This window comes from Callorhinus ursinus, unplaced genomic scaffold (genome assembly GCF_003265705.2).
Source record: "Callorhinus ursinus isolate GAN/ISIS: 27379988/994484 unplaced genomic scaffold, GSC_fseal_2.0 scaffold3, whole genome shotgun sequence".
Classification (NCBI taxonomy): domain Eukaryota; kingdom Metazoa; phylum Chordata; class Mammalia; order Carnivora; family Otariidae; genus Callorhinus; species Callorhinus ursinus.
This window is the reverse complement of record NW_027397065.1, coordinates 55,143,403-55,168,001: the sequence shown is the minus strand read 5'-3', so window position 1 is coordinate 55,168,001 and position 24,599 is coordinate 55,143,403.

The window sequence follows — 24,599 nt, the reverse complement described above, 5'->3', positions numbered from 1 at the left end:
CACATCAAGTCCTGCACAATTTAAAAAGCATGAGAAGGTCTATTAAGAGCTTTAGAGAGGAAAGTTCAGACGTATGTATAAATTTGAAAGCTGAAGTTTTTTGTAATACCTACAATACTCAGAATGTATTCAACTTTTGTAAATAAAAGTTTTAAAACTCTCACTAACCTGATCATAAATTATATGATTTATTTAAAGCCATTCCACTTTAAATATACTATAAAATAAGGGATTGAAGAAAGTGATTTAATATACTATATAGTTAAAAACCGGAGCAAGGTTGTTATAAACTTTTTATAAACAGTAAGAAAATGAAAACTTTTCCATGTTATTTATTTAGAAAAACTCTCTTTCACTGGATAAATCACAGTTTAGATAACAGGTGTGCTCATGTACAAAAATAACATTTAGAGTTGACATTAACGTTTTTGAGCATAGGACTAGAACTGTACTTAATTATGGCAAATTTAATTATCTTTAGAATTTGAATTCCATTTTTACGATAAAAATATTAATTAAAAAGCATAAAATAGATTCTAAGCCTAGAAAAGATGCACATAAACAAGAAAAAGATTCTCAGAGTAAACTCCCACATCATGAAAATTCTGTATTTTAATGTTCTGATACAACTTTGCTGAAATGTTCTTTAAAAAGCTGAGAAGTTGGTGTGAGGCAGTAACGATATCACATATACACTGTCCAATTAGAAATTTAACTCTCCACATTGTAGATACATTTTAAAGGTAAAAGCATGTAAACACACACACACACACACACACACACACACACACACACACACTCCCCTTTGCTAGAATTATTAAACAGCTTTCTAGACATTCATATGCTAAATAAGCTTTCAAAAGCTATACAGAATTTCTAAAGATCAAAGAAATTATATGGGCCTTCTGTCTTTAAGGCAAAAGTTTAAGGACTAGGATTCTGGATACTTCTTTGTCATGGATTAATTTTATAAATAATACACTAGCGTGACATTACGCATTGAGTATTTAGAAATGAATACAGCACAGTGTCTACCTTCAAAAACTCTCAAGTGAGTAAGATAAGTAGAGATAAATCACTAGGCCAAATGGCAAGTGCTTTAACAGAACGTAAACCAACCAAACTGTGCTTCAACAGACACAGAACCACTAATTCAGCTCGGATATTTCAGGGAACACTTCACAGAGGAAATGTCATTTGAGCTGTAGTCTCAAGGGTAAATAGCACTTGCAAAATAAAGAAAAGAGGTGATAATTTCTGGTTCATGATGAAGGCTGATGGTATGAATTTGCCCCACTTCCCTCCCAATATCTTATCAAATGGCAGTAAAATGATTTTTAAAAATCAGCAGGCCAGAAATTTTTACATATTTCTGAATGGTGGAAAGTTATTCCTCTTATACTTAAAAGTAACATAGAATAAAGGAAACAGTGTTAGGGGCCATTCTTGGCAGAAGACTTCTTCATAAGTAAGTTCTACCCTGGACTGATCTAGAAAATATTCACACCTTAAATTGGCAAGTATGGTACAAAAAATTCATTGTTGGGCATCAATGATGGTAGTTAATTAGAAAAGTGTTTAGACAAGGGCTAGGTTAGGTACCCATTCTCTTCTGCTGACAGAGAAATTGACTGCAGTATTTATTCCTATAGGGAAACTGGAAGCAGTGATCTCACGGTTGGTACCTGGCTGATGAGAGAGACAGAGTGGAGCCTAATATAACTTTAGACTTCTGCAATGTACCCGGAGGAATAAAAGAAAGATATACCCAATTAGGAGTGGAAATCTGTAAGGTACTTTAACGCCAGAGACAAGGTGTCCTTACTGTGAACTAGCCTGCCTCTGCTTTATTATCAACAGTAATCATGCACTTCATAGATTCTACCACCTTTTTGGAGGAATGGTATTTTAGGTAAACAGATCTCCCAACTAATACTTTGCTAATTAATGAACACTTCCTACATTATTTTCTTTTAAATTGGAAATTAGAAAGAAAAAATGAATGGAAAGAACATTAAAAAAAAGAACAATAAATTTACAAATCACATCTGAAGAAAAGTCAGTAAATGAAAGAAATGAAAAACAAAATCACTCACTCCAGAGGAAATAGATTTAATGCAAGAAGGAGATAATAACTTAAAAAATATTTTTAGCTGATATCCTCAAAGAGATGTGAAAGGATAATGTATACAGAAAGAACAATAGGCTGGAAAGGAAGCCACTAGAAAAAAAGAAAGACTTCCTAAATATTAAAAAAAAAAAATTGGTATTTTTTAAAAGGGCATCTTAGCTTGGGCACATTGGAAAATACTTCAGAAAGTAAACCCAATTCATGTTAAATTTCACTAAAAAGATAGTGATGGGCTTTTTTTAGACATAAACTCTCAAGAGATAATAAAAGAAGACATAAAAAATACTTTAGAAGTTGGAAAAGTCTATAAATGAGTTGTGACAGATTTAAAAGATCTGATACCTAAGCCAGAAATATGGGGAACCCAAAGGCAACCCTTTTGTCCTGCAAAGGCCCCAGAAACTCAAGAATTGGCAGCAAAGTTGGGTTGAAGGTGAGGCTAAAAAAATGGGCATTAGATGTAAATCTATAGAGCAGGAACTGATGATGTACTTTATGTTGGCTAAGCTGAATTTAAATAATAAAAAAAGAGAGCAGGTAAAATCTCAAACTTTCAACCCTATGCAGCTATGTGATTTTCCCTGTCTCTCTCTTTAAAACCCGAAGTTTGAAGGTTTATCTCCTAGGGTAGATAAAGCAGAGGAATTCTGACTGAGTGATTTCTTAGTTCACTCAAATAAGGCAGTTCCAGGAAATGAGGCATTCCAGGTTGCTACCAGACAGGTCAAATGGTGACAGTTGTCTCTGCATGTAGTTTTGACGGGCCCTCCAAATCCATTCTGTCCTCTCCAATGGCTGTTAGGCTAAAAGCAAAGGTTCCCAATCAAACAAACAGAATGGAATACCTATTTTAATTGGAATGCAGAAGTCTCCAAAAGGCTTCAAGATTCCAAACTAGCTGCATTGAAAGATTCAGTGTAAAAGGCTAATGCAAAATTAAAGACACAAGAACTACCTACAACAAAAGACTTTAAGGATCACATGACTCCTACTAGTCCCCTCTATGCTCCTTGAGTACTCAGTCTACTACTCCTCTATCTGAATTGCCTTTCCACTCTGAAGAGGCCACAAGACCATAAACAAAAGTCCAAGTTAGTGGCCTTAAACCGCAAGGCCAGAAGCCTAAAACAACACCTACCCCCACCACTACCACCTCACCCATTGCATCCTCCTAGGGGTCCATTATCAGAACACTGGCCCAGAAATTGAGGCCTCCTTTGCAATCAACAAGCACACTGGAAAAAAATGATTGTCCTTCAAGGTTTTGTACAAAATCCTCTGCACCAACTGCAGTGGCCCCGTATACCCTCAAAGGAGGGCCCCTCCCAGGTTGAGGAGACTCCTGAGAATTCTCTGGTTAACTGCTCGAAGGTATTCCTTTCACCAGCCTAGGGAAAACTAAAATTAAAATTAATTAAAAACGTTGCCAAACGCTGGTAGATACCAGGACTACACTCTCTACTTTAAACACCGCTCACTGAGGAGCTTTCAAGCGGGCTTCTGGGAAAAGTGGCAGAAGCCAGCGAAGGGTGAGAATTCTTACCTAAGTCTGCTCTCCCGGATATCTGTAGTGCCTGGTTGAGAAAGGAAGGTCAAGTGTCACGTTGTTCCTTTTTGGTTATCTATCCCTTTCTCTCCCTCAGACATATATTGCCTTCTTGTTTGTCTCAATTTGTTTCCAAGAACTTGGCTTGGTTTTCTGTCGGCCTCGGGCACTCAGGTTGTGATTCTTGCTAACGCAGGCAGCAACCCTCTGCTGAGGCACAAAAATGTGGCCGGACAGAAATGTGAGTTGCACCCCATTTGCAGCTAGATGTGGCCGGACAGAAATGTGGGTTGCACTTCATTTGCCGATGAGTCTGTTAAAAGTAACTCTCAGCCCAACATGGAGCCGCTCCTAGCCGGTAGGTCACCGCAGCAAACCGAAATTTAGATAACTTCGTGTCCCTATAAATGCCCCCTTTGACCAGAACTGCTGTGTATTTAGCCAGCCAATCCCCAAATGCCAAGCCAACGCTGCGCCTTCTCACCCCAAAAAGGTCACAAGTTCATTCTGAGATTTCCAGCCAATCAGATATTTTCCATTTTTCTCGTCATCGTGTTTTTCGTTTTGTTTTGTTTTGTTTTGACCCTATGAAAGCTGTCAGCCTTCTGCCCCATTTGCGGTTCTCCACAGGAGACTGCCCACCTCACGAAGTGTCAAACAAAGTCTGTTTGTACCACCTAAATTGTGTTTTTAAAATCATTTGTTGGGTGCCTGGGTGGCTCAGTTGGTTATGGGGCTGCCTTTGGCTCAGGTCATGATCCCAGCGTCCTGGGATCGAGTCCCATGTTGGGCTCCTCGCTGAGCGGGGAGCCTGCTCCTCCCTCTGCCTGCCATTGTCCCTGCTTGTGCTCTCTCTCACTCTCTCTCTCTCAAATAAAAAAAAAAAAAAAAAAAAACTTAAAAAAATAAATAAAATCATTTGTTAACAGTTTTTGGTGACTAATGGATTCTAAAGCTGACTGCTCAGCCTGCGAAAGAACTAGAGTCACCGGCGAGGCACCTGCTGAACCCTTTGTATTCAGGCTCCTGTCGTCCTTACCCCGGGCTGTGGGTAAGTCATTGTCAGATTTGGGCTCCGCTCTTGTGTGCAGCTCTCCGATTCAAGCAAACTTTTATATTTTATATTATATTATATTATATTATTATTATATTATATTATATTATATTATATTATATTATTATTATATTATTATATTAATGTTATAATTATATATATACCTATACATAGTTCCCAGAAAGGTTCTGGGGTTTCAGAAAGGTTCCAGAGTTCATTAAAATTACCAAAACTCTTCTGCATCCCAGAAAGATTCTGGGATTTATTAAAATTCCCAGAAAGGTTCTGGGGTCCCGGAAATGTACCAGTGTGGTCATATGGGAAGTCAACGATGGGTGGCAGCCAGTAGGAGACTCACAAGGTATAAATTTCTTGTTGTCCCTTCCTTTCCAAAGCTAGACTCTTGTGAATTTGGCTTTGGGATGCCCATTGGTTATCAATAATTTCTCTGTCAGAGATAGCTGTTGCCTTCTTGTTTTGTGTCTGAGACTTCGGTTTTCTACCTGCCTGGGGCATGCAGTTTGTCAATTCTTGCCTATACAGGCAGCTTAACCATGAGATTGGCAATACAAAATTATTGCCAGACAGAAATGTGGGTTGTGCCCCATTTGTGACTAAGGTCCTACGGACTGTTGCCAGCTTTCTGGGAAATTGTCTGTTTGCCTTTCTTTTGACTGTCTGAGAGTGGCTCTGGATCTTGCAAGGATGGTATCTTTTGCACCTCTTCTTTAATCCATGGTGTCATTCAGTACTCTCCAGTTCTCCTCCCTTTACAGGCAGTTAAACAAGGTCACAAGACTAGGTCTGGGCAGTAGGCTGTGGGTGGAAGTGATGTGAATTCCAAGGTAAAACATAGAAAAGCAAGGCAAGACCACCTTGACTCTTCTGATGCATCAACTAAGAAGGCCACAGATTCAGGGTGGTCCACTACACTTGTATGTATAGGGAGAGGTGGGTGAGGGGAGACGGAGAAAGGAAAGAGCCCTCCTCATGAGTAACTAGTTGCTTTGGACAATTATCTGGTTTGATAGCAGACTTTGCATGAATAAGAACTCACTGGCCGCGTTAAGCAACTTATATCTGGAGTCTTGTCTAAGACAGCAGCAGGATCTAGCCTCTTCTGATATAATAGCTAATTGTGCAACATGATCTGCATGACTAATTTTTAAATAAATAAATTTCCCTCAGTACTGGGTGAAGGCCAACAAGGCCATTTCCAGTTATGTGAAGTTTATTTGGCCAAGCTATACCAATGTTAAAATACTAGTGAATTGAATCTACACAAATTCTAAAACATAACTTAATTCAAAAATAGGATTTTAGGATGTCTCATATATACATTATAAATCTCTACAGTGTGTCGATCAAAACATTTAATGCTATTTTTTTGCGAACATTTAACAAAGGAGAAAATGATCAGGATTTTTAATTTTCTGCAACATTTCTTATAAAGGATGAAATATTTCCTTCATAAGGAAAAGAATGCAGAATAAGGGTGACATTTGTCATACTGAATTAGCATTACAAGTTTTTTTATCTAGGCAAATTCCAAGTTTGGACTAGGAGCCTGTCTATTTGGTGCCAATGGCAGAGTGAAAGCTTAACAGAAACCTGTATCTTTCTATACAGGGTTTCTAAATGCCTACCACTTCATCACACTGTGTAGTGTATGCTCAGTTTCTGTTCAGTAACGCTCAGGGGGTTAGCATAATAGGAAGGTAAGAGTCAAAGCCTGGGTTGGGGTGGGGGGTGATCCCTGGGCATCAGCTATTTTACTATCAATTCTAGTTTCCTTAAGGGGTTTAAAACTGACACTCTGTTCAAAGATTTAAGCACTTATGACAACCTTGGGCAGGAGGAAGTCGATTTTCTGCTATAATATTAAAATACTTGTGTTGTAGTGAGCTGTACTCACATGAATTTCTGGCCCTAGTGGGGCATCATTCCCAGATGGCAACTTTACAGTGACTGTTTCTAGCCTTACCAGACTTATGATATATGGTTTTCAATATTTAGAAATAGTCTTTTCCCCACCCCTTACAGTGATGGCTTTTTTTGTTTGTTTCTTTTTGTTTTAAATGAAAGCAAATAGAACAGTTGCCTTTCTGAAATGTCTTAACACTGCTTAAGGAATTGGTGAATGATGAAGGTCTGAATATGAAGCTAATAAACATGTCCTAAGACACTTTGAAAGTTTATATATTCTAAAATGTGTTTTATTCTAAAAGAGTTAATTCTGATTTTTCATTAAAATATAAGAATGTCTTTATAAATAGATTGAATAAAATATACCTACCTAATTATTTGCATTTGCTTTCATGGAGTTTTATTATTTCAAATACAAATTATTATATACTTAGAGCTAAGGTTCTGCTTTGATTTAATAATTATAAGCAATAGGCATAAATGAAGTCATATTTTCTGATTAAATCTATACTTCTCTGACAAGTGTCAAAGCTAAAAAGGAAGACAGATATTTATAGAATTAATTGTAGCTCATATTAAAACAAAGGTGAAATATAATGCCAATTGGAAAAAATTTAACTTTCTCCAATAATTGGTGTAACCTGCAATGATAAAGCATTATGAAATTATAAACCCTTGTCTGATAGTCTGTTAGACCTATATGGTTATAGTTACAAGAATGTTTGCAAAACAAAACAAATAAACAAAAGACATATAAGAAATAATGTCTTATAGAAAGCTATATCTTTAAGTTATAAGATGAATTAGGTGTGGGACTCTAATATACAGCATGGTGATTATAGTTAATAATACTATATTACTGTATAATATACTTAAAATTTGCTAAGAGAGTAGATCTTAAGTATTCTCAACAACAGAAAGAAAGAAAGAGAAAGAGAGAGAGAAAATCTATGAGGTAATAGAAGTGTGGTTAACTTGATTGTAGTAATCATTTCACAATGTCTACATATATTAAATCTTCAGATTGTACACCTATAAACAATCATGTTATATAACCTAAATATACATGCTTTTACTTGTCAATCATACCTCAATAAAGCTGGAAAAACTAAACTGAAGTAGAAGTATCTATCTATCTATATATATATATATATACACACACACATATATATGAACATTTATGAAGTTTTATCTGTTTTGAAAAGTAAGTTCTTACTGATATAAAAAAATAAGTCAGTTATTTGTTCTGCCTTTTTTGCAACTAAAATGAAAAAAAGTTAAAACATACCAACCCTTCTTTTGTCTAACTTTAGCCAACATTGCCTTCACTCTAATATACTTTTCCAAGACCATATTTTAAAAAATAATTATACTGAATATTAGCATTTCCTTTAGGTAACAGTGGCAATTCTATGGAATAGGGTGATAGTTTTGTGTGTAAAAGTTTTTATTTCATAAACTTAACTAAAATGCTCATCTATTTAAATCAGGCTGTTTGACAGGACAGTCTGTAAAAGCTTTGTAAGGGTGTTTACTAGAAGTAAATATATTTATACTGCATACAATTACTGTATTTATCAAATCAGGAAAGTTGAGAGCAGGACAGAAAGGAAGCAAGATGTGTCTTATAAAAAGTGCAAAAATTATTATAGCTACTTTTTCAAGCATTTAACTAGTTCCCAGACACTAGGCAAAACCCTTTATGAAAATCATCTCATTTAATCCTTGTCCTGTAAATAAGGTACTAGCAATCATTTTATAGCTGATATTTATAAAGCATGACGCATTTTTTTAAATAACATCTGTTACTTGTTTCTCATAATCATACTATAAAACAGGTGCAATCACTTCATGAGGAATCTGAGAGCCATTTAGCCAGTTCATTTACCCACAATTGCTACTCTCCAAACAGAGGACTTTGCACCAACATTTCACATTGTTATTTCCGTCAAGTGAAAAATAATTTGAGAGCTGAAATCCTGGTGACCAAATAGGTCCCTGTGATTATTCATCATATTGAATTTAGTGGTAATTCAGCTTCTGGTTCACAAGACTTAAATGGCATTTTTTCTTGAGTCTAATGACTATGTGATAATAATAAAAGAAATCATTTGTCAATAGGTGGGAAAGTACATATTTGCATCTAATAATCTCTAGGGATACGCACTGATTCCGGGAAAAGCAGTGTGGGGATCGGGGGCCTGAGCTCCAGGGTCAGAATCCCAGGCCTGACATTTCCTTCATGTGACCTTAGGAGTAACTTACTTGGCTGAACCTCAGTTTTAATAGTACCTATTGCATAGGGTTCCTACGAAGATTAAAAATACTAATATATGGTGATTAACATAACAATAAAAAAATTAAAAAATAATACTAATCCATTCAGAGAACTTAAAACAGTGCACTTCCAAGCAGTTTCTCAATAATTCTTAAGGAGCACTGTGCAAGTAGGTGGATATATCAATACTTGTCAATCCATGTGCTCAGCTTCTGCTCTCAAGGATGTTAGTAGGAAAGATTGACTTATAAAACAATTTCTTAAGACAGTGTGGTTAAAATTTTTAGTGCTTCAAAGACACCATGAAGAAAATGAAAAGATAATCCACAGATTGGAAGAAAATATTTCAAATAATATATCTGATGAACAATTTGTATTTAGAATATGTAAAGAACCCTTGCAACTCTATAATAAGATGACAAACAACTCAAAAAATGAGCAAAGATATAAATAGATACTTTACCAAAGAATGCCTAATAAGAACATGAAAATAATGTTCAACAACATTATCCATTAAGGAAACGCATATTTAAACCACAGTGACATACCACTTGACTCCTAATAGAAGGGTTATAATTAAAAGGCAGACTAACAACTATTGTCAAAGATGCAAAAACTGAAATTGTCTCGCATTGCTTGTGGAAATGTAAAATCATGCAGGCATTTTGCTAAACAACTTGACAGTTTCTTACAAAGTTAAACATAAACTGACCATACAACCCAACAATTCAACTCCTAGATACCCACCCAAGAGAAATGAAAACTCGTATCAACCCAAAGATTGTATGTAAATGTTCATAGTAGTATTATTCACAATAGCCTCAAAGTGGAAATAAATGTCCATCTTCTGGTGATTTGATTAAAAAAATGTGGTAAAATTATATAATGGGATACTATACAGCAATAAAAAAGAATGGACTACTTATAAACACTACAACATGGGTGAACACCAAAAAATGTTAAATGAAATAAGAGAAATGCAAAAAGCTTCATTTTGTATGTGAAATGAAGGGGGGGTGTCAAATCTATAGAGACAGAAAGAGATCAATCTAGACCTGGAGGTGTGTCCAGAAATTGACAGAAAATGAGACAAAGGAATTTGGGGGGGTTAGAAACCTTCTAAACTGGATTGCAGTGATAGGTGCACAGCTCTGTAATCTACTAAAAAATCATTGAATTGTACACTTTAAATGGGTGTATTTTATAGAAGGTAAAGTATACCACACACACACACACACACACACGCACACGCACACGCACACACGCAAAGCTGAAGAAATGTGGTAAGTGAGAAGTTATATGCAGGACATTACAAGTAGTATATTAGAAAAGTGTTGAGGCATATCATCTCACCCTGTCAGGCTTTTTGCACAAGATGATACCAGCACTAATCGTACAAGTGACCAAGAATCAGCAGCTGGATTAGAAGAAGGAAATCTAGGCAAGTAGGCAGCCTGAGAAAAGGCATGCGTGTTAGAAATGGATGTGCTAAGATACATGGAGATTGAGGCCCGAGATCAAACGGAGACCAGAAGGATCACCAGAACATGGTGTGAAAAGCTCCCTGTTAGGAGTTTGCATCTTGGGTTGTTAGGTGAACTGAAGGATAATGAAGTTATTTTTCTTTTCTTTGTATTCATTTTCGAAAGTGGTTATATTAATAATGAGACCAAAGAAACTCAACTCTGCCTTCAAATGAGCTCATGTTGGAAAGTTTACTGCTATACTAAGGATTCAAACACATACTGTTTGCAGCCAAGATACTTGTGATATCCTAATCACAAATTAGTGAAGAGCTAAGGCTTTATTCTTAGCTCTTATGACTTTATTTTTTGTGTTGCAAGAACTACCAAATCAAAATGGCCTTACTAGAAAGTGAGAAATGACTACCAACATGTTGACATTATAGGAATTTTTTATAGGTATTTGGAAACTCTTGGTGAATACACTAATGGTTTTTCAAAGAACACTTTCTTGCTGCATTTATTACCTGGGTAATAATTCAAAATTATCTAGAGATATGCCAAAAATAATTACCTAAGTAGAGAGAGGCCTTGAGCACATTTTCCCTGGCCCTACCATATCTCGGTCACTATTATTTCACCAAAGACCTCATGAGAACTGGCAGACCACCAAGAATCCTGGAGAATATTTATTTTTACCATTGTTGCTGTGTGTCTAATTCCCCAAGATATATCTGTCAAATAAATATGGTCCACTGAGTGCAATGGATTTTTGTTGGAAACATATTTAAATTAAAATACATAGGAAATTTTCTGCCTTCTTTTTAATAAGATGTAAGTGCTTTTGAAAGGCATAAGACAAGTGAAACATTTACTTCAGTAATTCAATAAACAAATCTTGAGCATCTTCAGTGTGTCACCTCTCAAGCCTCCCATTAGGTCCTAGTAGGATAAATAAAAAAGATTCATAAGACTTGGCCCATCAGTCTATTTCCCTACTGGAGTTTAGATGCAGTGAAGGGGGTCAGGAAATGAAAGGACTGACACTAAATTATGACAAAATGTGATAAGACACTCGGTCCTATGGACCTGAATTTTAGAAGTGTGTCATGGAGTGTCGAATGAGGGAAAGACTAATTTTATTTAGAGTAGGTCAAAGAAGGCATTAAGGGATAGATGCTATTTCAGTTGGGCCTTAAGTAATTAAGTCCCTGGGAATAGGGAATAAAGGCAGAACACATATGTCTGCAGTCACTTGTATGCTTGGCAGAGAAATCATTCTCAAGAAGCAACAGTAGTATATTTTCCCTAAAATTGCTTTCAAAGACCCTACATGTTGTACCAAATTCTGTCATTCCCATCCTTCCCCTTGATATTCACCTTTATGTGCATACCCTCAGCTTCTTAACTGTACATACTGAACTCTGTCTGAAGACTTTCTCTGAGCTCAGGAACACATTAGGCCTAAAGCAGAATGAACAGGAATGCCAACTCAGCCCCACCAAGAGCCCTCAACCCTGAGCTGAATTCTACTCGCGGAATTGAAGCTCAGTTATCCACAGAACCTGTTCATTAATGGATTCTATATATTCACTTCCTTCCTTTCCCTGTCCCACTTTCCTATGCCCCTACCAGTACTTCCTTTGATCATCACCTGTTTGAGTTACCAATCATCATGTAACAAATTACCTCAAAACATAGTGACTTTAAAATAACAACCACTTTGTTTTGCTCACAATTTTGTAGATCAAAAATTCAAGCAGGACCCATTTGGGTGATTCTTCTGTTTTGACTATGCCCAGTCAGTAGTCAGCTGGTGGATTGGCTGGTCTATGGTATCTGAGATCGTTCCACTTGCATGCTTGATGAATTGGCAGGGATGACTGAAAGGCTGGACTTAGCTGGGACTGTCAACCAAAATGGCAACTTCTGATCTCTCCAATATGATGGTCTCAGGGTTTTCAGGCTTCCTACCTAACATTACAGGACTCCCAGAGGGAGTGCTCTGAGATTCAGCTATTGGAAGCTGCTGATCTCTTACTTAATATCTGGGCTCAGAAACTTATACAGAGTTACATCTGCAATATTGAGTTGACAAAGAAAACAACCTGATTCAAGGGGGCAGGGGTAACAAAAATTTAAGACCAACTTCTAGGGCAACACAACCTAAAACATGGGTGTTTGAGTTATGCACTGTAGGAGTACCACATCTCAGTGTTCACAATTCACATAATAGTCATATACTATGCTATTTGAAAGCACGTGGACAAGCAAGCATGGAGATGGAAATTACACACTTCCTAGAGGAGTCCTGCTCAGCTGGGGAGATCCCACTCCTTTATAATCCCACACCGACCCTCTTGAGAGGAGAATGCACACCTGTTTCCTAGTGTATCCATTAGCATGCCAGCACCTTGCCCCAACCATGGGCCAGGCATGTCCTAAGGTCATTTCTCTCACTAGCCAACAAGTGGCTTTGAGCAACTCAATTCTTATTTCTACCTCAACTATGCACCTGACCTTCTTCTCATCTCATTTTGGGGGAGCCATTTGTCTCTGCTTGTGATTACTATGATGTGAGTGATCTGGGGTGTGGGGAAGTGGATGAAAGTACAGGCAGATGTGTTCAAAGCTTGTCTAGGCAGGGTTCATGATTCAGTTTCTTCTAATATATTTCTCCTAATCCTTCTACTACCTATCTCACTGGGATGTGAAAAGATTAAATGGAGTAAGACAAGTAGAAGTGATGTGAAAACTAGAATGCACCTTAAATGTCTAAATTCCTTGAGAGCAAATATCAGTACTATGCCTGGATCATAATAAATATGCAATAACTATTTGTTGAAATGAATAAATGCATTGTCATTAGTTCTGCAAAAAAAATAATAGTAGCTTGTAAAATTATACAGAAAAGATGCTTTGATCTCATAGAATAAAAACCAGCAAGTAATTAGAACTACTAAGTAATTAACTTCAGCAGGAAGTATTATCAATTGTCCCAAACTCACAAGTTAAAAGAAATTACAACTATACAACTCTGAAAAATACAAAGAATCCTTGCATAGTGCATTTCTAAGAAGGAAAATTTTGGTTGCATTGGAAATAGGAAATAGTGAGGAGAGAAAATTTTTCTGTGAACCAGATGGATTATTTTTTAGCTCTTAGGAAATACTGTAGCCAGCCACCATAAAAGCCTCCGGCTGAGATGTTTAAAGGTGAGCAGTTCCAGCCTTCAACCAGGGAGTCTGGGGGAGGGGTGAGTCACTGTGCAAAAAGAACAGGGAGTCATGTGGTCCAACTGTAAAATAGAAAAATTGCATGTAATTATTTTACAAGCAGAGTGCGATGATGTGAAAGGAAGAACTAATGATGATGCACTCAGCTTGTTAGAGGCTTTTCCTTCTGGGGAGCTCAAGGTTACAAGAAGTGCTGCTCACTGGAATTTTTTTTCCTCCCTTCCCCTGGATACATAATGTCACAATAAACCCTGCACACAGGGGGTTAATGCTGCAAGGATGTTTTTAAATAATTTCTGTGACCAAAGCCGGAGATACAAGCCTAGCAATAATTCTCCCTGACTTCAAGCATCCTGTATTGATTGATTAATTATTCCACCAATGAACTAACAGGTATTGACCTTATCTGGTTGAGTAGCATTTAGCCAAAAGTCAGTAATCTACATCGATCACTTAATGGAACATCAAAGCTCAGCATTCTGACAGGTTTGTGTCATTCAGCAAAAATCTGTCTGTGTTTTGCTGATACCTTGACCTTTTGTATCAAGCAGTCTTTACAGAAAACGAAATTAAATCTTGGAAATAATGCTTTGTTATGTAAAAGGAATTTCTTCTTGGACTATTGCAAAGAGCTTCTGCTAAGATCTCATTGAGGGGTTTCTTTGCAAATTGAAAAGCTGTTTTCTGCATGCTTGCAATGTATGGTATTCTGCTGAAGCGTGAAATTATCAAAATAATGAACTCTGAGATAATTAACACCATAGCAGAGCTTCACAGAGGTAACACTGAACAAATCAGATTCTCTAGGGAAAGGTCCATGTGAAGAAAACTTGGGCCAGTGAATCAGAATGGGCAGGATGGGGTGCTGCTGCCCTTGCCCATTCTGAGTATCAGAATCCTGATTCAAATACTCAGACAAATGCACTGACCCAATCAAATACCTATATATCTACCTCAAAGATGAGAAGTTTGTTATAAAAAAAAAAAACAGAAGGATCAATTGATAATATCTAAACCCACTTTCACGATGAGAATTACATACTTTGATATATCTATGTACGGTGAATATGACAAAGCACGGTAGATTCTTATTACAGTTCCATTTCTTCCTGTCTAAGGAATTGGTGATGAAATCCTTAACAAGCATGGCTCAGGCAGTGGTCTCCAGAATAGCCCCTCTTGAATCTTCTTCTGTGATTCCAATACTAATGTCCCACCAAGGCCTGGCTATGTAAGGATGCCTGCTTTTCACTTAGAACTCTTATTTTTAATTATTGCTCATGCACTTGACTCAAGTATAGTTAACTGAGTACTAAGACTTGCCTTCTAGGAAGATTCTGCTACCCTCTAATAGGTTAAGATGGTAGTTCTTCCCATGCAGTGCTGTATCACAGTGCAATGTACTTTCTCTGCATCTCTGCTCCTAAAGGCTGCCTTGGGTCTGGAGCATTCAGCTTCTAATACCTGCTATGGTCCTTGCTAAGTGGTGGGCCTATTGGGTTTAAAGCTCTTTTAGTGTGAAGCAGCTATTGCTGCTTGGAGTCTCAGTTAAAATGCTTCTCACAATTGCCAAGCACCATTTTAATTCATCATCAGTGCCCAATATGCCTTATCTGTCTGCATTTGAAGACAAGTCATGCACAGTGGCTCCCCTGCAGTTTGATAAGCTTGGTTTGTGTCCTTGACTTGTTAATTAATTAAAACTAAAATTTACCTGGGGTGCCTGGGTGGCTCAGTCATTACGCGTCTGCCTTCGGCTCAGGTCATGATCTCAGGGTCCTGGGATCAAGCCCCGCATCCGGCTCCCTGCTCCGCGGGAAGCCTGCTTCTCCCTCTGCCACTCCCCCTGCTTGTGTTCCCTCTCTCGCTGTGTCTCTCTCTCTCAAATAAATAAATAAAATCTTTAAAAAAAAAAAACTAAAATTTCCCTTTCCTCATAATTGTTTTCAATGAATGTTGACTATTTTCCACAACTAAGCTAATAATAAGTATCTGTAATAAAATGGTAAACAGATTTCAGCATGGGTTCTTATCTTTCTATTCTATTTATTATTTCCGTGGCATTGAGTAAGTCATGTGCCATCAGTTTCATTATCAACAAAATACGGGTGTTAAAACAAATTTAAGGTCCATTCTATCACAGACTATTATGCTTTTTTTGAATATTAATCAAAAACTTATTTCCAAATATGTTGATAGGAAAGTTCACAAAAAAAGAAATATAATATACTAAGAGTAGCTTTTCCTCTAAGCTAAAATGAGATTAGGAAAGCCATGAATAGGAAAGACACTGCACTGACCTTAAATGACCACATGGAGTGATTTGATTGATTACTAGATAAAGTTCAATGCCTTTTGAACTGAAAGTTAGTTTCATTAAGAATATGACCTAATAGGCACACCTCATGTGGTGTCACAATCATAAAGAAAAGAAAAAAAGGCATAAGACATCTAGGTTTTCTGAGGAAGGAAAAAGAACTCAGACTTTCACCAGGGCCTCATGTGCTTTTGTGGTTCATCAACAATGACAACGTTCAGAGAATTATTGAAAATCTTAAATGGATAGTTTTAACATTATACTTATGTTCCCTTTAAATATGGAATGATTAAATCAAGGTGGCTAGAAAAAAAACGTTCATCTTTTGTTATGATTTTGTAGAGCGTATGATGTATTTTGTCTAAAAATTGTTCTTACTTTTGGCCAAGGTACATATTAATACTGACTGTTGACTGACATTTTAGTCACTTGTTTGGATTTCATGTTTGATTTTGTGTAAACTGGAGAATTTTGTCTCCTTATATATTTTGCTCCACAATATAAACCAGTCAATTGAATTTACATTAATGCTTATTTATCTTCATAATGTGCATAGAGTCCCTATATGCTAAGTGGAAGATACATTATCCTCCCAGAGAAATAAAGATAAAATTTATTTTTTCAAAAGCACTAACCCTTGAATTTCATATTTTGAAAAAGAAAAACGTATCTTCTTAACAAAACAAATTAGCAGAATAAACAGCCATACAATTGGGCAGGTCTTGTTTCAGGCAGCTTGGGAAACAAGTATATAAAACATTAGTCAGCATAACTAAATTAGGTAAACTCATACTAATTGTTAAATTTTTAGAAGTTCAGTCATTGAAGAGAATGAGGAACAAGGAATCTAAATATATGAAGTTCAGAGAATAATATACACATTTTTGACTAACACAAGAGACATTACTGCAGTTCAGGGTTTCCCAAATATTTTGGTCTCAGGACAATTTTATACTCTTTAATAATTATTGATTACTCCAAAGAGCTTTGGTTTATGTGGGTTCTAATCAATTGATATTTACCACATTAAAAATTAAAACAGACATTTTAAAATTTTATGCATTAATTTAATTTTAAACGATGATAAACATTTTACATGTAAAGCAAGTGATAGTTTTAAGAAAAATAACTACACTTTTCAAAAAATAATGAAAAAAATGACATTTTTTTTCAAATTTAACGTGTCTTAACTGAAGATAGCTGGAGTCTCACATCTGCATTTACATTTAATCTGTTGAGTATGTCATTTTAGTTGAAATAAACGAAGAAAATCAGAAATCACAATGATATGTAGTTGGAAAATGGAGAAGTATTTTAATAGATTTTTCACATAATTGTGGATGTTCTTCCTTAGTGCTACAGCAAACTCAATAAGTGGTAGTTTCCTAAAGATTCTTTGTTATGTGGACTCTGTAACCATATCAGTGAACTTTTTTGTATCCTGCTGCATTAAAATTCTTTATCATCTGTATGGAATTTTTTATTATGTATGGCATTTTGTATCAAATTTTTATCCATAAGTGATTTTTAATAGACTTTATCTTTTAGAGCAGTTTTAGGTTCACAGCAGAATTAAGCAGAAAGTACTGAGTTCCCATTTAAGTTGACCTTTGAACAACATGGGTTTGAGCTGCCTGGTCCACTTATATGTGGGTTTTTTCAATAAATATAGTACAGTACTATAAATGTATTTTCTATTCCTTATGATTTTCTAAATGACAATATCTTCTCTCTAGCTTACTTTGTTATAAGAATACAGTATATAATGCATATAACATACAAAATATGTGTCAGTTGAATGTTTATGTTATCAGTAAGGCATTCAGTTAATAGTAGGAGTAGTTACATTTTGTAGGAGTCAAAAGTTATACCCAGATTTTCAAGTGCTCAGGGCTTCAGCACCTCTCATCCATACATTGTTTGAATCAACTCTACCTCCCACCCTAAACAAGCGTAGTGTCCCCAACTATCAATGTCCTTCATCAAAGTGGTACGTGTTACAATCCAATGTCAAACATTGTCACATCGTTATCACGCAAAGTCCATCATTTACATTAAGGTTTATTCTTGGTGTTGTACATTCTACATTTTGACAAATGTACAGTGACATGTACCATTATAGTATCATACAAAGTAGTTTTATTGTCCTAAAAATCCCCTGTGCTATGCTTATTCATCCCTCCCTCCCTCCCCCATAACCTCTGACAACCACTGATCTTTTTACTGTCCTCATAGTTTTGCCTTTTCCAGAATGCTATAAAGTTGGAATCATGGTTTGTAGCCTTTTCAGATTGATTTCTTTCACTTAGTAATATGCATTTAAGTTCCTTCATGTCTTTACATGTCCTGATAGCTCATTTCTTTTTAGCACTAGATAGTATTCCATTGCTTAAGATGGACCACAGTTTATTTATCCATTCACCTACTGAAGGACATCTTAGTTGCCTCCAAGTTTTGTCAATTAGGAATAAAGCTGCTGTAATCATCCAAATGCAGCCTTTTGTGTGAACATAAATTTTCAACTTTTAAATACCAAGAAGAGCAATTGCTAGTTCAAAGGGTAACTAAACAGGGGTACCTGTGTGGCATAGTCCGTTAAGTGACCTATTCTTGGTTTCGGCTCAGGTAGGGCTCTCAGGGTCGTGAGATCAAGCCCTGCATGGGACTCCTCACTCAGCATGGTGTCTGTTTAAGACTCTCTCTCCTTCTGCCCCTCCCCTGTGCAAGCTCTCTCTCTAAAATAAATAAGTCTTTAAAAAGAAAAAGAAAAACAAACCGCAAAAAAGAAAGCATTGTTCAGTTTTGTAAGGAACTGCCAAACTGTCTTCCAAAGTGGCTGCACCATTTTACATCCCCACAGTTATGAATGAGAGTTCCTGTTGCTCCCCATACTTGCGAGCATTTGGTCGTATCAGTGCTTTGGATTTTCATCAACATAATATGTGTGTAGAAGTATCTCATTATTTTGTGATTCTCTAATGACATATGATATAAGCCTCTTCTCATATACTTACTTACCATCTCTAAATCTTTTTTTGATGAGGTGCATACGTGATTTTTTACCTCATGAATTAGTCATTTAGAAGCTATTGGTTCCCTGAGTCATACAGATCTTCCAAATGTTGACACATTTCATAATACCGTATCAAAATATATATTCAATAATATCACTACTAATCTCATCAGAGAAATTTTCACATATTGTCAAGTTCATTGTGGCAAATATGAACCTCAAAAGGCCCTCAAAATTCTAGTTTCCTTTTGAATGCTCATATTTTATCATTGGTAACATATACCATCAGTTGTTTTCCTGTAACAGAATCATTTAATTCACTTACCAGAAACTGTGTGTCGGATACCTAAATCCAAATAACCATAATCTTTCATTCATTCTTTAGAATAAAAATGGTGCTTTGGGGAGGGACAAAAGCATCTAGTTAAAGCATCTTTGCCAGTAACTGTGCAAGTGCTTTTCCTTGAGACAACCACCGTATTTCTATATGCCCCACAACTGTTTTACACATGCTTCCCACTTTAGCATGTGGAATATTAAAAAGACACATAGCCAGTGGTCAAAGTTCAATAAAATTAATTTTTATGCTTCATTATTTACAGGTTGAAGCTTTTTATCTTTAACTTTGAATGTATGGCAGTGAAAACTATACTGACAATAATAGAGTTTTATGTAAATGCTTTGATTTTGTACTAAAGGGCCATTTTACCCACTGTCAATTTTGTGTCATGAAGTAGTGGAAGGCAAGTAATGTCTTGGTATTATTATGTAGATAGTTTTGAACTTTGGACCATCCCCCACCCCAAGAATCTTAAGGACCCCTAGGGTTTCATGAACAAGCCTTTAAAAACTGCTGCTGTGTGTGTTTTACCTACTGGTTACAGGAGTCTTGAGGAATTACTGAAACTTGTTCATCCTCATTCTAGACATATGTACATATACAAAGACTTTGCATATGGTTTTAGGGGTTCACGGACAACCAAGAAGCCACCCACGGACAACTAGATATAATTAATGAACCCTACTTACTAGCTATGAGTTTTATCAGTTGCCCATGTAGAATTTTCTATCACAAAACTCTGAGAACCTTTAAAATGTAAGTGCCTGCCTGGGGCACCTGGGTGGCTCAGTTATTAAGCATCTGCCTTTGGCTCCGGTCGTGATCCCAGGGTCCTGGGATCGAGCCCCACATCGGCCTCCCTGCTCCGCGGGAAGCCTGCTTCTCCCTCTCCCGCTCCCCCTGCTTGTGTTCCCTCTCTTGCCGTGTCTCTCTCTGTCAAATAAATAAACAAAATCTTTAAAAAAAAATAAAAATAAAATGTAAGTGCCTGTTTTCAAACATAAGTTTCTAGTGTTCAGAAATCATGTGTGCTACACACAATGTCATAAATAATTAAAAGAAAATCATTTAAATAATAATAATGACGTTTCTACAACCTACTTTACAAGTGCAATTTATAAAAATCCTTAGTTCTATCCCTTTAATGTCTTCACTATTAGGAAAACTAAAATAAATTATTTATGAAGATTGTTTAAATTTTGATGTGCACAACCTTAAAAGAAATGACTTGATGCTTATTTTCTGATAATTTCCGGTTTTGTTGTTTTCTGTTTTTGTTTTTTCCCACCATACTCACAGATAAGAAGATTAAATAACGGTTTTCTAATTTGAACTTGTTGCTTCCAATGAACCCAGAAGAGTATCCCAGTTTATTATACCCAACCCCAAGTCAGTTTCAAAGGTATCACAGAAGAATAGCCACATTGATGCTGTACCCCTGGACCCAGTGATGTAGTAGACCATTATTGGTATCTGCATTTTTTAAAAACTGTCAGTTTGGCACTATTTTTCTCATACAAATAGACACACATATATATTCACACCTTAATAGATGCATTTTCTGGGGAAAGGGAAAGTAGCCTTTTAGTACCTCATTGCACATAAACTGGGCTTTATGTACAGAAAGTTACTTTACATGGATAATAAACCTCATGTAAAACAGTTATTTCTGGCAGCTAATTTACCTTTATAGTTTATAGAGGTGCCTTCTTCATAATGGTACCTTCTGATTCTACTTTCCCTGAGTTCAGCAATCAGTGTCAATTACTGCTGGTTTCCATAGAAACGAGACAACTAACGGTTTTAAAATCTTCATTCATGGACTAGTTTTACAAATAATGTAGAGTTTGGAATGACAGCTTACTAAAGACATATTGCTTGAAACAGATGCCAATAAATTTAACCCTTCAAAGGATGTTTAACGTTTTTTGTGTAGTTTTCAATAATGGTAGATCCACATATTTAAATATAGTGATCTATAGATCAAACACTAAGAAGAGATTAAGTGAACCTCCCCTGAAGGGACGTTGAATGAATTGCATAATATAGAGGCAGCTGTTGAGCAGTCATGAAAACTGACTTGTTAGTGCACATTGACTCCAGTTTGTCAGGAGCTTATTTATTTTTATCAATGTTAAAGAAAATCCAGATTTTGGAGCACTGGGTGTTATACGAAAATAATGGATCGTGGATCACCACATCAAAACTAATGATGTATTGTATGGTGACTAACATAACATAATAAAATTTTTTTAAAAATTGATATTTAGAAAGACTTTCTATATGCTTTCAAAAATTAGAGAAAGAAATGCAATAAGGTTAAATTAATATTATTAATTACATAGCTTTAAAATGCATTCTTGTTATTAAGTAGTGATACCAATTGTTGATCTTTGACAAGTAATTGCTTAGTATGCTGTCTTAGAACTTTATGTATTTGTAATATAAATTTAATGTGTGGAACTTTTTTAGTAGTTATTTTTTATGCATGTTATTGTTGTACATGGATAATGCATTCACAATCTATAGTACTTATTAATTAATTTAGTAATTAAAATATAATCACTAAGAGCAATATAAATCAGAGATCCATCAATTAGTGTGTATCATTAAAACTAAGATCATTTTTCATCTCTATAATTTCCTTCAAACTATTTGCCAGTTCCTAATTTTGTTTTGTTGCATTGCTTCACATTGTTGAGATTACAGCAAAATGTGAGGTTTTCATATCATCTTTTCCATTAATGTGATATAGCAGTAGAGCACTAATTCATCTCAAACTGTTCAAGGAACTATCTGGTCTTAAGGTGCATTATCTTAATGTACCTTATTTGGTACATTATCTGGTCTTAAGGTACACTACAAAAACAATGAATCATGGATCACTACATCAAAAACTAATGATGTATGGTGACTAACAGAACATAATAAAATAAAATAAAATTTTAAAAAAAGGTACACTAGCAAGGAGAAAGAATACTTGTTTCCTGATTCTTTGAACTCCATATACATCTTGACTTAACAATAAAGTTTCATATTCCTCCTCTTAAGCACATGTTACCTCTCTCCTTTCAGAACCAAATGTACTGGGGGTCCACCTCACACTTCGTTGCAGGATATAGTTTACAGTCGAAAACGGTGCTTTCTCTGTGACACTAAAGTTAATCCAAATCTCATTTACCCTTAAAGCAGATTATACCTCTATTTGTAGGTTTGGTCTTGAATGTTTGCATGGCTGTTATATGCCTTGGTGGGGTTACTTGTCCCACATTTGTTAATGTCAGGAGTTTGCCATAGCTGGAGCTCACTTATCTAGCATTTCAAAGGCAAGTTAAAAAAAACCCAGCAGGGCCCAGCTGAAATATTTTCTTTCAAAACAGCCAAGCTGCAGGCATAAAACACAATAGTAAAATATACAATAGAACCAAGTAAAAGGCCTTTATAACAGATCTTTGTCATAACATCAGCTACTGTTTTTCTCAATTGACATCATATAGATCTCAGTTAATGAAAAGAGACATGGAGCATATTGCATCAAATAGATGCTGGACAGGAAACAGAAAATGGATCATGAATCTGGACCCCCTAGCTAAAGCAGTCAAACCTCTGAATAGCAAAAGGACTAATGTGTTTTAGCTGTCCTCCCTTCCAGCCATAAACCCAAGAGCAACATTGAAAGCGCTTTCTTTTCTAGGCTGCTCACCAACCCCCTACCCACTTCACCTCACCATGAAAGCCAGTCAGCAAGGATCAAAAACATTTCCTTTTAAATGAATCATGGCAATCCAATAAAGATGCAACACGCAGATTATGCTCAAATCAATGATGGAACCATAGCCCGTATCAGCAGGCCTCAAGGAACAAAAATTGCTCACAATCAGGGGGTGTCTGTCCAATAATGAGCTGTGAAACTAAACACAGAGCACATGCTATGCTCTGGGCAAAATCCTTCAAGCTGCTACTGTTCTGGCTTCTTTCAGCAACTTTGGTGTGTTGTAGCATTGTCCTCTTTCTTACCATTCCCAGATGGGCCATGAAGGCTTGGCTTGGCTTAGTTTAGCCTTCTGAAGGGAGCCTTCAATGACACAGTTATATCTGAGAAGCACAAGCAGACAACTGTAATGTTACTATCTGGAAATAAATGTTCACATAAATAGGGAACAGGACTGACTTAAGAGTGAATTACTATGCATGGTTATTTAGAATCCTGAAAAATGAATACAAAAAAAGATACTTAAATGTTGTTATTGATATTGCCAATAATTACCTGTCAGTTATTTTTTAATTGCTGCTCATTGCAAATATTTGAGGGGAAAGGAGACCTTTTTCTATTTGAAAGGGACAAACTTTTTTTTTTGCTAGATATCTATCACACTCTTTCATTCTTTTAAAATATTTTAATAACATCAACCAATCTGCAGAGCTCTCTAATTTCCTTATACATCACTTCCCTGACACTTGCTATTGTTCTTTCCATGTAACACTGAAAGCTTGTTTTAATATTGGCATGGCAAGGAGACAGTGATGACACTAGGTTCAGTATGCTAAGGTAAGAACAAAAAGAGAAAAAGATGATCAAGGATCAATCCACAAAATCACAAATAATGTTTCAGAAGACCCAAGTTTTCATTCCAGAGTACACCAACTAAACTTCAGACAAGCCATTTATCCTTCCAGAGCTTTAGTTTCTTCATCAGCCACATCTTTTCAGCTTTAATTTTTTTTTTGTCTTTAGATCTAAAAGTGTGCTTTCAATGAAGAGAATAGCAATCCTGAGTCTTTCACATTTAATCAAAAGAAAGTTTATGGCCTTCAGACCCTTTTAAGAGCATTTCATGTGTAATATAAAGATTTGACAAAAGTTGGTCTAGGAACTATTTTTATTCTTTCATATTAAAGAAATTTTTACAAATATGAGCTACCTTATTTAATCCATTACCTGCTAATAGCTTCCTTTATGATTAGCTCAAAGGTCTAAAATAATAATGAATGATCAGCTGCTTGTGAGGAAGCTATCTGCTTCTGAGGACACTTCTACTTTTTCTAAATTCAACAGCCCATTGTATTTCATGTTCATATTCCCAGGGTTTACTGGTTTCTGTGAACAGTCAGGGCATATGGCCCAGTTACCCTCTCCGAGAGGATAGAACCAGTTTACTCTAAATAGGAAGAACTTATCAGATCTAGACAGATCTCTAAAACACCTGTAAGATAATTTGGATTCACAGCAGTGATAAAATAGCAAACAAATTTCCCTCTCCTAAAAATGATAAATTATTGTATTTCATTGAGCAG